This window comes from Xenopus tropicalis, chromosome 6 (assembly GCF_000004195.4).
Source record: "Xenopus tropicalis strain Nigerian chromosome 6, UCB_Xtro_10.0, whole genome shotgun sequence".
NCBI lineage: Eukaryota > Metazoa > Chordata > Amphibia > Anura > Pipidae > Xenopus > Xenopus tropicalis.
Genome location: NC_030682.2, coordinates 53,442,936 through 53,455,913, shown reverse-complemented (window position 1 = coordinate 53,455,913; position 12,978 = coordinate 53,442,936). Strand labels below are relative to the sequence as shown.

General features: G+C 38.5%; 1 protein-coding gene across 2 annotated transcripts in view; it reads left to right on the top strand.

The window, feature by feature from the left end:
• The window catches only part of ulk4 (unc-51 like kinase 4), a 227,143-nt gene that overhangs the window by 158,389 nt on the left and 55,776 nt on the right, over positions 1–12,978 (top strand). The gene's annotated exons all lie outside the window — the stretch shown is intronic.

Genomic DNA, 12,978 nt, shown 5'->3' with positions numbered 1-12,978 from the left:
CATACAGAATTCTGGACACAATGTTGTGAGTTTTTTTGCAAATTTAAAAAAAAAGTGTGAATAGTCCAAATTATGATTGTACTCATAAACCTCATTATGGTAATTTTAAGTGACTTATGTTTAAAAAATGTTATTGATTTTGTTGACTGTGTTACCCTGAAAGGAGAACTAACTCTAACCCATCCTCAGTCCCCTCCACTGCCCGCCCTCCAAGCTCCCTCCCTGCAGCATCTATTCAGTTCAAAACTCTCCGTTTGCTGACATGCCATAAATTTGTGTCGGTGAATAAAGTCCCGAATCAGGTTTAACTGATCTGTGAAGACAGTGCCTTTAAACTCTGCTGCCCAGTTCTGCAGATTATGGCAGGTCAGCACACAGGGAAAGTTTTCAATAGAATAGGTGTTGAGGGGAGGGATCTAGGGGGGGGCTGTGGAGGTTCTGAGGGCGGGCTAGGGCGAACATGTAAGTCGCCGGCGGGATGGCAGACGCGGCGGCGCGATTTCGCGCAAATCGCCGAAAAAGACTCGCGAGTCTTTTTCGGCGATTTCCCGAAATCGCGCCGCCGCGTCTGCCATCCCGCCGGCGACTTACATGTTCGCCGGTGGGATGGCAGAGGGAAGGCAACTCGGGGAGATTAGTCGCCCGCGAGCAGGGAGTTTTGCCGCGGGCGACTAATCTCCCCGTGTACCAGAGCCCTTAAAGTGCAATAAATTCACTCATAGCAGTACAATAAAAAGCAAGTAATCACATGGAGTGATACCTGTAAGTGGTCAGTATACAGCAGGGATCCCCAACCAGTGACTCGAGAGCAACATGTTGCTCACCAACCCCTTGGGTGTTGCTCCCCGTGGCCTCAAAGCAGATGCTTATTTTTAAATTTCTGTCCTGAAGGCAAGTTTTGGTTGCATAAAACCAGATGCACTGCTAAACAGAACCTCCTGTAGACTGCCAGCCCACACAGAGGCTACTAAATATCCAATCATAGCTCTTATTTGTTACCCCCAGGAACTTTATTCATGCTTGTGTTGCTCCCTTACTCATTTTACAGTTGAATGTTACTCATGGGCATTAACACTTTTATTTAGGACTACATAATTTAAGTGCTACTTAGCTACTGCATTCTATGTCCGTTTAGTTGCCCAGCATATATTCTAATTATTTTTTTTATTGCTTAATAGTATAGAGTTCTGATATGTGTCTGGTAATGTAATTGCCTGACTACAGATAGTTCTTTCTGAAGAGACAAGCTGGCATGGCTTCTGACTGTCAGAAAGTTACTGAACCATAAACCAAGGCTGCTATGATTACAGCAAAGAAGGAGCTGGATTAATGGCCTCTTGTGCCTCAAGCTGTAACACAATGACAGCCATATTTTACAGAAACATTAAAAGAAAACATTAATACTATATTTAAAGTAGTATGAACAACATTATAACAATGGACTGTGTATGCAGAAAAATCTCTATACTTTTTATGTTTAGAATTCATTGGGCTAGCAACCTGCAGCAACCAATAATATTTTCTTCATTCACATAGGTGGTCAGCAAAAACTGCTTGATCATTGGTTGCTATGTGTTTTAAACATATTAAACATCTGAAATAACATATTGTTGATGGTAGGCATAACAAAATCAACATACACATGCACAAAGTACTTTATCATTTACTTATAGTATCCTCTTCTCTCCAGGCGACTTTACTGTTACTTGCCCTGAAAAAAAGGGATGCACCAAATTTAGGGACTGAATTGTTCAAGCAACTTTATTTTGTTCATTTTTCTTCCAGTTTATTAAAACATTTGAGATTTTCAGCCCCATTGAATATGAACAATGTGATATTTGCTTGTGTGTGACTTTTTTGTTCTACTAAAAACATGCCTGTGACTATCCTGTTTGAGATTTTTTTTTGAAGGAGAAGAAAGCAAAGTCACTGGGGGGTGCCAAAATATTAACCCCCCGCCCCCACCAGTGACTTTAATAGCTTACCTTTTCCCCCGGGCTTGTGCTCCTGTGAGAAGAAAACCGCACCAGACTGGTGCACCTGCGAGCGAGTGTTTCCTCTTCCTTCTTCTGTCTTCTCGCGCTTGTGCAGTAGAGTGAAAAGCTGAACTTTAACAAAAAAGTTGTTTTTTTCACTCTACTCCGCAGGCCCCAGTATTCAGAATACAAAAGAAGGAAGAGGAAATACTCGCTCACTGCTACCCTGGGCTGGTCAGTTTTCTCCTGACAGGAGCACCAGCACCTGGGTAAAAAGAAAGCAATTACAGTCACTGGGGGGAGCCTAATATTTGGAACCCCCCCCCCCCCAGTGATTTTACCTTTCCTTCTCCTTTAAATAACCAGCAGATTTTGCAGTGGAACTGCTTGAGTATGCAGTGGCTCCGGGTGCAAGGCACATAAAGAAGCTTTTAGGAGCGATGGGGCAGAACCTTGGCTTGCGTTTATTTGTGGGCTGAGAATTGCCCACGTGTGGCAGTAGCCTAAGGGGTACATTTATTGAGCCACCTAAGGCATGGAAACCTTGTTCTTTTTCTCAAAACCCTACTAATGGAAAAAAGTGCTTGTTTGAAATCTGGTCGTCACTAAAGTGAGGTCAAAAACCCACACCCGTTTTTTATAACCATTTGCTTGAGTTCGGAAGTTCCGGCATTAGTAAATGTTCCTCTCTAAGTGCAGCATTTTACATAAAAGGTACATGTTGAATTTGTCACTTTCTCATATTTAAATATAAGTAGCCATACTGCCAAAAAATAAAAAAACTTAATTTTTCACAGATCGCTCTTGCCCGTCAATGTACGGGTGACTGCCGGCTGCAGGACTGTTTCACATGCATAAAGCTTTTCTGTGGTTCAAACCTCTTAGTGCCATTTTCAAAGTCCTGCAGCCGGCAGCTACCCCGAACATCAGAGAGACCGAAGAAGAAGAAATGATCTGTAAACAATTTTTTGCAAAAAAATGTTGCACAATATTTTGAATCAAAGAACATTGCAAGCTCAATAGAGTTTATACTGATACAGGCGCAACTCCCTCTTGTGGCCAAATTCTTGGATAAAAACATGGAGATTTCTTCCTAAATTGCATTTTGCTCATAGTACTTGTGGGTGTAAATGAGCCCTTAGGTCATTTAAATTCCCATAATGAACTATACAGTATATTTGGAGAGTAACACTGTACCTATAAAAATGTATAAAATTCATATTATATACTATATGCTGTAAAAGGTTTTCAGAGAACAGACTTCATATAAATTCTATTTAAAACTGGAAACACAAAAATAACTATAAAGATATTACAGTAAATAAAAACACCCTTTGCAGCATTGGTTCAGTGCAACATTTCCTACCATAGCATTTCTTTTATGTATGTTGCAGTTATTCCAGCAGTGCTTCCCTGTGTATTATATTAGATGAATATAAAAATGCACTTAAGTATTAATAGGAAACAAATACCATTAGAACTCGGACAGTTTTGTAAAAAGTCTGCACAATGCAGAACAGCAATTTCCTGTGACAATCCATTCGGGTGGCAGAGAATGGAAATTGAATTAAGAAAGAGAGATACAGCAGAGTAGTTTTGAAGAGGCGGCTAAGTGCGTATGAGGTGAAATGACATTGAAAGTCATTACAGATTGGAAATGCAGTAGATGTAACACCTGCCATGGAACAGTGAATGCAGCGTGGCGTAAGTATATTATGGAAATGGCAATAAAAATGTGTTGGGACAGTATTTTTCCTGATGTGTAAGAAATGCATTACAGATTCTAGCACTTGAATAAGCGTGTGTGTGGGTTTCTTTCTCAGTAAGACAAGACAACAACAACACTGCTTAATCAGATGCTTTAAAGTTATTGTTCATTATATAAATATCCAAATCTTTCTTGTACATATAAAATACTGTATGCAGGCACCCCATCAGGTTGTGTAAAAAGTAAAGTTGTGTAAAAACGCACCGAAATTTGTCAAATACAGGCACATCAAACCCATAGTACACTATATTTATAGGAGAAGGAAAGGTATAATTATTTGCCTGATATCCACTGGATGATTTCCAATATCTTGATATGTGGCATAAATCACATGTAAGGACAGCATGATTTTTTGTAACTTTTTGCAGCTCTTATGCTATCCACTTGTTATAAAACAACTTTTCAAAATAATTTTGTCATGTTTTTTACCTGTTTCTTGCCATTCTATTCTTTCGAAACCAGGGTACATGATTAATTAGTCCCTAAGTACAGTCCATATTGAAAGTACAGTAAAGCTGAATAGTGATCTCCCATGGAGTGTTTGGATTTTATGGGTTTTCCCTCAATTAACTATATTAGGAAGTAAAATATAGTGGTTTCTGCTGTTGGAACTAGCTTGCAAGCCCGATTAGTAAAGGATCAAATATTAAAGGACAATGCTTAGACTTCTCCTTATTTTAGTTAGAGGTTCAATTATTTGACAAATATGATGCATAATGCGGAAGAGGCAAAACAATCCAACAGCAATATTTCTGCCTGTCTATATTGGGACTGGAGGGACTAGTCACCACAAACACACAGTCTGCCAATGCAGCCCAAATTAAATTGCCAATCAGGCAGATTACCTTTATTTTCCCATTTGACTTTAAATAAGACCAGGGGAACCATGGGGCCTGGGCCCTAAGTAAATTCTCTCTTTGCCTTTCATACATTCAAGCCTTGGAAAAATGAACAGAGATAAACAGCTATTTATATAATCATACACCCAAATGTTTATGAATTTTAGACCATCTGTGCATATATTTATAAGTCAGGGAATGTGCTATATGGGATCACTCTATGATCCGCAATATTATTGTTTTCTATGAAATACAGGGGCGTATTTATTATAATGTGTAATAGTGTGTTGCCCATAGCGACCAATCAAATCTTTGATTTGTTTTCTAACTTGTAGGTGACTGTTCAAATTTAATTGCTTATTGGTTGCAACAACATTCATGCTGTTACTATAGTGATTTCAATTACATTGATCACTAGGACATGTTTGTATGCACTGGGCTGAATGTCAGTAGACATCCCGCTGCCTGCAACATCACCACCATACCATGGTCCATACCCTGTAGTGTACTGGGTAACTGGCAGTGCCAGGCCTGGATGGCCGGGTGCCCTAGGCAGCCTGGCTGGCAAGCTCAGCCACCGCCCCTCTCCCATCGCGTTACCCTACTTTGACAGCGTGCATGCGTGCTGGCAGCGAGGGGGGGGCGCAATGAGTGCGCAAGAAAAAGCGCATAAAGAAGCAGATTGTGGTGGGACAAGCACGGAATAGGGGAGTAGAAGAGGCATGTGCCTAGCGCCCCTCAAAATAGCTCCCTAGGCACATGCCTCTTCTGCCTACCCCTATTTCCTGGTAACTGGTTTTAGAAACGTATTTCCCATCCTGATTCAGGGGGTGGTAAGCTGTTGCACTGGCATGGAGGGTGAATTTTGGAACTGAATGCCAGTTGCACATGATGCAATTAAATTATTGCCACTCCTAAAAATGTTTGTATGTAAGGACCAGGGGTTTAACCCCTAACCCTTCCCATCTATTGGACCAGCTCAGGTGACTGTGTCAAAATGTCCTGCTGGTGTCTAAAACTTTTAATGTACATGCTTACAAACAAAACACCACTTATATATGCACAAAACACATACCAACCCTGTACCCCAGTCTCGTGCAGGGCAATGTCCTTAAAACCAATTAAAAACTTACTAGGTGGACATAGTCTAGTGGTAACGCAAGTTTGGTCAGTGCTAGAAATGTCTCTCTTCCCCTCCACCAATATTCACCATCCAACAGCAATGTTTCTGCCTGTCTGTATTGGGACTGGAGGGGCTAGTCACCACAAACACACAGTCTGCCAATGCAGCCCAAATTAAATTATTGCCAATCAGGTAGATTATTTTCCTATTTGCCTATAAATAAGACCAGGGGAACCATGGGGCCTGGGCTCTAAGTAAATTCTCTCTTTGCCTTACATACAGTACATGCAAGCCTTGGAAATATGAACAGCTATTTATATAATCATACACCCCGATGTTTATGAATTTTAGACCATCTGTGCATATATTTATAAGTCGGGGAATGTGCTATAAGTAAAGTAAAACTCTCTTCAGCTGTGAGTAGTACACTGAGAAATGGAAATTAAGTTTATAATGTTATTTATTTTTTTAAGGATTTTTAAGTTTGACCATAGCCAAACTGCTTAAGTCATATTACTTGGTATGCATATATTCTACCTTTATTCATGACAGTTTGACCACTAGAGGGTACAGTTACCTTAGTCTGGGCATGAGATTAATTTGCTCTGCTGAGGAATGCATGACACTGACCATTCATATAAATTACCGTAACTACATTTTGTAGTATGTATGTATCTATCTATCTCTATTGCATATCCAGGAGGCACACATGTAACAATCATTGTTGGTTTGATCTTTTGACAAGTATAATGTGATCACTAAACAATGGAAAAATTGTATGAATAAGTGGATCAGAAGCACTAGCTTGGAGTAGAGTGCATTGCTAAATTAAAAACAAACTTCATCATAAAACAATGAAGCAATTATACACCATACGTTCTTTCTTTAATGTATATACTATATTATCCTCCATATTCAGCAATACCAACTGATGATGTATGGCAGGCTACATTTTACCAACATCTTATTAATTCAGATTTTTATCTTTAAGCATACATTAAACATGGCCCTATATAGGCCAGAAAAGCTGCCAGATGGCCCCTCGAGAAGGACTCAGCAGCTTATAAGCCTATCTATGTTATCTGCTAATTAGCCTGCCCAATCACTTTTACCGAAATTATCAGGCAGGTTCGAAAATCAAGTAGGGCAATGACTGTGTGTTGATGTGGTTCTTTCCCAGAATAGGCTCCCCTATATTATCCAATTCCCCCATGTTGTGCAAAGAATGCTAATTAGTATCTTAATCTGTCTATCCCTAGGATTTTCATATGATTTTTTATATGTGTATGACTACCTACCAGTCCAGATTGATATCAATACACTATGGATATTGGTCAGTTCCTGAATCAGGCCTGCTTGAAAATGTTATCTGCTTAATGCATCATATCTGCTTGTATAATGGTACATTGGCAGATGAGTAAATGGGGCTGGTAATGTGAAAAATCAGAACTACAGAATGGCGGCCACTCTATCTGTCCTTTTAGCCTGTGGGTGCACGTCACCAGGTGTATGGCTGCCTTAACAGAGACCACTGACATCAATGACAAACGAATGACTATTCCAAACCAGCAATTGTATTCTTTTAAGTCTCAAATATATTTTACCACTTGGTATATATCTAGACCATATCTGGCCCTCTGTCTTTTGAAACACTCAGTTATGCAATCTATCATTGTATTTTCGTGCAATAATGTATTAAGCTATTGCACGTTGCTGTAGTCCTGCAACTTGGACACAGCCAGTGTTTCTTATTACATAACTAAAACACTGACACTTATTAAGTTGTTTTGATTTAAAGGGATTCTGTTGTGATTTTTATGGTGTACTTTTTATTTCTAACACGTAATATTTAATTATAATATTGGTGTGTAGACAGCAATTTCAGAGCATTGTGCCTGACTCTGAGCTTTCAGAAGAAGCCAGCGCTACAGGCTATTATAATAGTGAACTATTGTTTCTCCTGCTCAAAGCTGTCAATATGTTCCAAGTCACATATTAGCAAAACAGGCTGCCTCCTGCTTGGGTGCTATTCTCATGTCTAGTGAGCACACTTAGCAATACAATCAGTTTCTAAATTCATTGATTTCCTTCAGAAAACCTGCTTTTGGAAAGGTAATGAGGTCTGGGGTGTCAGAAATCACTGCCTCTCATTGTATTTTATGTATGTAGGGATAAAGTTCCAACTGCCTCTCGCGGAATTTGATGTATTTTGGTTACCACTACTTCTGCCCCTCACTGTATCATGTATTTAGGATCTGAAGTTATTATTTATTGAAGTCAATTATTTGCAAGTGCAAATTTTTCCACAGTGTATTTTAGCTGGCAGAGAAAAATTCAGGACAGTACCAGCAGTGCTATTGAGTTGGCTATACACGTTTTCTTCTGATAAGCCCACCTAAGGTATTACAATAATGGGTATAAGAGCCATTGGACCCAAGGACTGCATCACTGAGCCGACGAGGTCCCCGATCCAGCGGGAGAATCAAACCTGCCTATTTGACACCTGGCTGATTTAAGGCCAAATATTGATCAGTGGGGCCCCATACATGGGCAGATAAGCTGCCGAATCAGTCTAAAGGACTTGAATTGGCAGCTTAAATATGCCCGTGTTTAGTCACCTTTAGCCTATGTAGGGACTGTCAGAGTTCAGTCAGCTGAATCCTTTAGCAGAGGTGTCAGGGAGCTGCTGTCTTGTTATTTCCCCTTGTTCTCCTGATCGGCTGCTGGGGGGAAAGAGAGGGGGGTGATATCGCTCCAATTTGCAGCTCAGCAGTAAAGTGTAACTGAAGTTTATCAGAGCACAAGTCACATGACCATGGGCACCTGGGAAGTATGGAAATGGCTAGCCCAATGTCAAATTTCAAAATTAAATATAAAAAACTCTGTGTGCTCCTTTAAAAAATGGATATCAATGCAGAATTCTGCTGGAGAAGTTCTATTAAGATGTTTTGAAAAAAACATGTTTTCCCATGACCGTATTCCTTTAAGTTTCAACCACTGCAGCAGGTTCCATGGCATCATATGTTCAGCATTATTATTATTAATAACGTATTTATAAAGCGTCAACATATTCGGCAGCACTGTACAATAAATGTTTTTATATATTGAACATACAAATTTGCATACAAAACAACCAATAGCTGATTCAAGGGACAAATAGGGCCCTGCCTCAAAAGAGCTTAGCATTGATTATTGGTTCCATTCTTTATGTGTGAGCTATCAGTTGTACAATTCTAAAATAACCCTAACAGAATATGTACCATCTGTTTTATTAAATGTAATGGCTGGCTGTATGAGAAACAAGGATGCGCTGTTATTAATTTCAATTACCCGTAATAAGGTATTTCATGCCTAATAAAGACCACTATAATTACAGTCCCTTGCTAAACCAATTGTGTGGGCTGCTGTGCAACTATGAAAGGAATTATGTATAAGCAATTACTTAAGCAGGATTAATGCACATGATGAAGGTACAAAATAAAGATTATTATACTGGCACCTTCCCTATAGTTAGCCATATGTAAATGTGCAAAGCTACACTATGGATAAGGGGAAGTCATCAATACTGTTTAACATTTGATTTGTCTCTGGGACCATTACAAAATATTAGGGGATGTTGAAAAAGTGATCCACAGTTCAGTTGGTCTTCATTTAATTCTTTATTTCTTCTTCAGCCTCTTTCAAGCTTTCAAATGAGGGTCACTGACCCCGGCAGCAAAAAAACAATTGCTCTGTAAGGCTACAGTTTTAATGTTGCTGTTACTTTTTATTACTTACCTTTCTACTCAGGCCCTCTCCTATTCATATTCCAGTCTCCTATTTAAGTCAGTGTCTGGTCGCAAGGGAAATTTGTACCCTGTCAACCAGATAGCTACTGAAATTCCAGAGAGCTTCTTCATTAAGAGCTAAATAATTCAAAAGCTGTAATAAAAAAAATGAAGACCAATTGCAAATTGTCTCTCTCTACATCAACTACTAACACCCATCCATGTAATGCAGATACACAGGCCTTGAGAAATGATCCAAGCCCACATAAATATCTATATGCACAGCTTATTATTAACCAAGGTTTATAGGGAGCACATAATTCGTTTTTAATAGCCCAAGATTACTTAACAATGCCTTGAAATGTACTGGACATAAAACCAATGTGTATCATGCTACTGTCATCATACTAGCATCATGGCTGTGCACCTTCCCACAACATCAGAGACGTTTGCCTGCTGACATGCACGGTTGCCCTCCAAGTGGCCACACATTGAACTAATTCTGCTGAGAGTAGATTACCTCTAAACAGAGCCTGATATATCAGACTGGGGTCCCACTAAGTCTAATAAGATCATTTTTACTTAGAACTTAAAGTTCTATTTTTCACATGCACATAGCATCAAAGAAGATGTTACACTTTCAAAAATGTAATGTTTTATGAAACAGAGCAAGTTTTCAGAATCCCATATGATAAGACCATACCGGTGCCAGTCAGATGCTCCAGAGGCGTAAATAATATTAGTCTTCAGCAAATCATCCAAATGCAGCACTTGATGGAATAAGGCAGATAGAGCTTATCATTATAGAACATGTAAAAAGTGTGAAAACATCACAGGCGAATGTAGGGAAAGGAAAGCTGCTGAACATGTCTTCTGTTTGGCAGGACAGGCTCATTTGCGCTGGGTTTTCCTCTCAAAGGGACATTTCATTACGCAATTTCCACAATTATTTCAGCTCTTCTATGGATTGTGCCCATATACTTGACAAGAAATGAAAAAAGCAGGTTGCTTGACAGTATATGATTGCCAGTATCGGCCTTTAATCAGATAACTTGGTTAAAAAATGTGAACTCATTGGTTAGAGAAATCAGAAATATCTTATCTTTTATCATATTTATATTTTTGAACTATTTATCCCTTTAGGTTTTTTAGTTATTCTGATTTGTTTTAATAGTAAGCTGTGTTGGAGGCATCACCCCCACTATTGTGCATTGCAGTGATGAAGGAAACTTGGATGGAGTTAATTTCATAAACATGAGTCTTCACAAAACAGAAAGCTCAGCGCTTGGGGTTTGTTCTATCACTGTACTAGAACTTAGGGAAAAAGCCACTCCCTTGAGCCCAGCAAAGTGCTTGTACAACTGTATTCTTCATGACTGCCTAGATCTTGTATATAATGTGTTTTGCTCATTCCATGATTTTTAAATGATCTTAGCCGTTAATGATTTGTTTGTTCTGTGGTCCTGCTGTTAGGGCTCATGCATTTCATGGCTATTGTGCCTGTGTATAAATAAAGTAATTCAAAATGGGAGAAAAGTGTGGAATTAAACTACAGGGATGAGGAAAACAGGGTTATTACTACCTACCAAAAAAGGCAACAACCAAAAAGTATCCATAAATTTCTCAGTGCTGTAACATTGATAAAAATACTATCTCATACCATAGATTAATGCAGTCCCATTATCCAGAATACTCAGTACTGGGGTTTTCCAGATAAGTGGTATTTCTGTAATTTGGATCACTATTCCTTAAGTGTACTAACAAGATATTAATTAAACCCAGTAGGGTTATTTTGCCTCTAGTAAGGATTAATGATATCTTATTTAGGATCAAGTACAAGGTACTGTTTTATTATTATAGAAAAAAAGAAAATCATTTTAAAAATCCAAATTATTTGATTTAAATATAGTCTATGGAAGATGGCCTTTCTGTAATTTGGAACTTTCTGGATAACGGGTTTATGGACAACAAATCCAATTTCTGTACTGTATTTGCACTCAACTACCCATCTGCTGTGGTTTAGGAGTTTTGTGCACTTTTGCCTGCAGTTTCCCCTATTTAATTGTATTTTTCCCACAGTGATCCATCCTAACTTCATTTTGCCAATTGTTCCTTGTGAGACAACATTTTGAGCAGGTTTAGATTAGACAAGCGGTGGAATCGAACCAACATTGTGACCCACTGGTGGTGGCCATAATAAATATAGGAAAGATAGGAATAATTGAATGTGATTTTAGATTAAATCTGCTCCTTTTAACATCTAGTAGTAGGTTATATGTTTTGGTACATGAATATTACTCTCATATCGTACTAAAGCACACTGTAATGCAGGTAAACATTATGGTGAATTTCACAATCTAATTTCTAATGTTACAGGTTTCCCTGACTATGTTTTATTACATTTGTGCTGTGCTGCTTAATCTTGCTAACCTGGATGTATATTTGCCAGGCGAGTGCCTTGCCTTGGGATGGTATTTGCTAAGCCTGCTGAAAACCTAACATTTTGATTATGTCCATGCAGTGCTTTATACAGTACTCCATGCTGTTTGCGTAGTTACATAGCTTAATATGGAGCATTGATTATCAATTGCATTGCCATTTGCTGCACCTTTTTCTCCCCAGTGCAAATGACATATGGTAAATAACAGACAATTATCTCTTATAATTAAATTGTTAAATGGTAGATTTTTATGAGCACTTCACAAGACTGATGGTAAACTGAAAAATGTTTTTCTTTTAATGGTCTCTAAATATTTAGTTGAACTCTTTAGTGGTGACTTTATAATTATATTATTTTTATACAGGTAAGGGATCCGTTATCTGGACAGCTGTGATCCAGAAAGCTTTAATTACGGGAAGGCCATCTCCCATATACTCTATTTTAATATAATAATTCAATTTTTTAAAAATGATTTCCTTTTTTTTCTTTAATAATAAAATAGAACCTTGTACTTGATGCCAGCTAAGATATAAGTATTCCTTACTGGAGATAAAACTATCCTATTGGGTTTATTTAATGTTATTTAATCATAGAGATCCAATTAATGGAAAGGCCCCATATCTGCAAGATCCCAGATCTTGAGCATTCTGGATTCTAGGTCCCATACCTGTAATGTGTAATTCTTTGTAGTTTGTGTACAGTATGTTTTTTTTTTTTTTTTTTTTTTATTCATGGAGGACTTTGCTTGCAGATTCCACCAGGGCTGAGAACTACATTGCTCTGTGACCCTGTCTCCAGCTTTTTATTCCCTTTAAACCACTCCAGAAGTGGGATAATCTCTTTACAAATAGACTGCACAGAGGATTAGTGACCAAAGGAGCATAGGCTGTTGGGAGTGGGGTCAGCAACACTAAATGAAAATGTATCCTGTAGGGGGGTGAAATTTGTGACGGGTGAGGCTACATACAGAAGACTTTTCCACTGAAAAACATACATATATATGTATTAATATATATCCATTGTTGTGTTTGTAAGGAGACTGAGTGTCCCTAAATCTTCATTATT